Raw genomic sequence first — 3,017 nt, forward strand, 5'->3', positions numbered from 1 at the left:
CGGCGGCCTCGGGGTGGGTGACGGGACGAGGCGACGGCGGCGATGCGGGTGGGGGCCGGCGGAGCACCGGTGTTGGGTGGTTCGGGGCGGGGGGGAGGAACGGCGGTGGTCTCCTCTGGATCCCGATCCAGATCGGGCGAGAGGAGGGGGGGCGAGTGGGTGGCGTGGGGGCTAGGGTTCGGTTGCTCGAGTGGATAAGGGGAGTGGGGAGTGGGATCCGTCCGGCTGGGCCTTTTGGCCTGATGGCCTGCTGGCTAGCTGGGCCATTCGGCCCAGGGGGAGGGGGTTCTTCCTTTTTATTTTTTTCTGTTTTGTTCCTTTTCCTTTTATTTATTTTCTTTTATTGTTTTAATTCAACTTAGGGCACATAAGTATTTTATAAATTTGTGTTTTCTTTATTATAATTACCTATGTAATATTTGGCACTAACCGAACATTTTTGTTTCAATATTTGAAATCTTTTATTGTTTGCTTGATTTTGAATTTGAACGCGAATCGGTTTCGAACTATCGCGAGATTAGCAACTATAATCGAGGTGACGTGGCATCACTAGCAGAGGATCACTGTAGCTTAATTACCCGGGCGTCACAACACCCCAGAAACACCAAGATGTATTTGGATTTGAAGGAACGTTTCTGGTGGGCAGGGATGAAGAAGGATATCGCCGAGTATGTGGTCGTATGTGATGTATGCCAGAGAGTGAAGGCAGAGCATCAAGAGCCAGCAGGATTGCTACAGCCTATGCCGATACCCGAATGGAAGTGGGATAAACTTGGCATGGATTTTATCACTGGATTTCTCAGGACAAAATCAGGATATGATTCAATATGGCTAGTAGTTGACCGTTTGACCAAAGTAGCACACTTTATCCCAGTGAAAACAACTTATACCAGTGCAAAGTTGGCCAAGATATATATGACCAGGATCGTATGTCTGCATGGAGTTCCGAGGACCATCGTATCAGATAGGGGAACCCAGTTTACCTCAAAGTTTTGGCATCAGCTGCACCAGACTTTGGGAACGAGATTGGAGTTCAGTACATCATTTCACCCGCAGACGGATGGACAGACCGAGAGAGTCAATCAGATTCTGGAGGATATGTTGAGAGCCTGTGCGCTAGATTATGGGTCTAGTTGGGATGACAATCTACCTTACGCAGAGTTCTCATACAACAATAGCTACCAAGCCAGTTTGAAAATGGCACCGTTTGAAGCCCTGTACGGCCGAAGGTGCAGAACACCATTGATGTGGGATGAAGTTGGAGACCGACAGTTTTTTGGACCAGACTTAATCAAAGAGTCGGAGGAGAAGGTTAAACTGATTTGGGATAGACTGAAGATAGCTCAGTCCAGACAGAAGATTTATGCAGATTCGAAACGCAAGGAGCTAACCTATGAAATTGGAGATAGAGCATATCTACGAGTATCACCTTTGAGAGGAGTGAAACATTTTGGAGTTAAGGGAAAGTTAGCCCCGAGATTTGTAGGACCGTATCATGTTTTGGAACGGATGGGAGAAGTTGCCTACAAGTTGGAGTTACCTGAAGGAATGTCAGGAATTCACGATGTGTTTCACATTTCCCAGTTAAAGAAGTGCCATGCTGAGATGGCCGACATACCACTAAGAGATACCGTACACTTGGAGGCGATTCAATTGGACAATGACTTGACTTATGAGGAGAAGCCAGTCAAGATTTTGGAGTTTGCCAGTCGAGTCACCCGTAGCAAGGTTATTAAGTTTTGCAAAGTTTAGTGGAGCCACCATACCGAGGATGACGCTACATGGGAACGAGAGGATGATCTCCGCAAAGACCACCCACACCTATTTTCTAGCCAACCTGAATCTCGAGGGCGAGATTCATCTTAAGGGGGGTAGGTTTGTAACATCCCAAATTTTCAATTTGGAATGTTATATATAGATCATTCTTGCATATCATATTTTATTGCATTTCGTCTCGCGATCCCCGAAATCCTAAGCAACTCAAGGACCCTCGGAGAGAGTTGGGGATTTCCCCGGTTTTCAAATTTGATTTTATCAAATTTTGAAACGAGGATTTTGGTTTTAATTATTTTTCTCTTCAAAAATATTTCAAATTAAAATATTTGAGAGGAGATAACATGACTTCTCCAAAATAATTGAAATATTGGAGGAAAAGTATTAAAATCAATATTTGTTTTTATTCGGATTTTATTTGCAATTTTGTTTGCATTAGAAAAATTGCACGTTTTCAAAATTGCATTTTAGGGACAAGAAAATGTTCATCTCGTTCTAAATATTTTATTTAGACGGTGAAAATTTGTTTTGGCATTTATAGATTTTTATTTTATTTTCTAGGATTTTTTTTAGTTTTAGCGGAATTATTATTAAAAACGCAAGGGCTAACTGGGCCAAAGCCCAGCCGGCCCGTTCCGTCGCCGTCTCCCTCACACGAGCCGCCGTGCGCAGCACGGACGCCGAGGGGAGTCTGAGCCGGACTCCTCCTCGGGCGCCCCCTCGCCCAAGCCACGACGCCCCCTCGCCCCTTTAGATAGCCCCCCCCGCCACCACCACCACCCACCACCGCCCCGCCCTGCAGCCGAAGCCGCCGCGCCGCCACGCCGCCACCGCTTGCCCGCGCCGTGCCGCCGCCGCTGCCTCGCCTCGCCTCGCCGTCACCGCCGTGCCTCGTCGGACCGACGAGGTAGCCGCCGGTTTTTTTAAAAGAAAACCAATCATGTTTTTATTTTAAAGAAAACCATAACCCTAGTTTTTTTCGGTTCGTCGGTTTTTCCCGGTTTTTCTTTTTAGCGGACGTTCGTCCGTACGTTCGTTTTAACAAACGGTTTTCGCTCATTAGTTACAGATAACGAACGCTCATTCGTTAGCCTGTTTGTTAGTTTTCTTTTATCGTATTTTTCCGCGGTTATTTCTGATCACGATTTCTGATCCAATTTTCATTCTAGTTTATCTTTTCGCTCGTTAGTCGGAATCAGGCGATTCAAGCGCCTAGATCTTCGTCTCGAGACCCTCTTTCCGCT

This window comes from Triticum dicoccoides, chromosome 6A (assembly GCF_002162155.2).
Source record: "Triticum dicoccoides isolate Atlit2015 ecotype Zavitan chromosome 6A, WEW_v2.0, whole genome shotgun sequence".
Taxonomy (NCBI): domain Eukaryota; kingdom Viridiplantae; phylum Streptophyta; class Magnoliopsida; order Poales; family Poaceae; genus Triticum; species Triticum dicoccoides.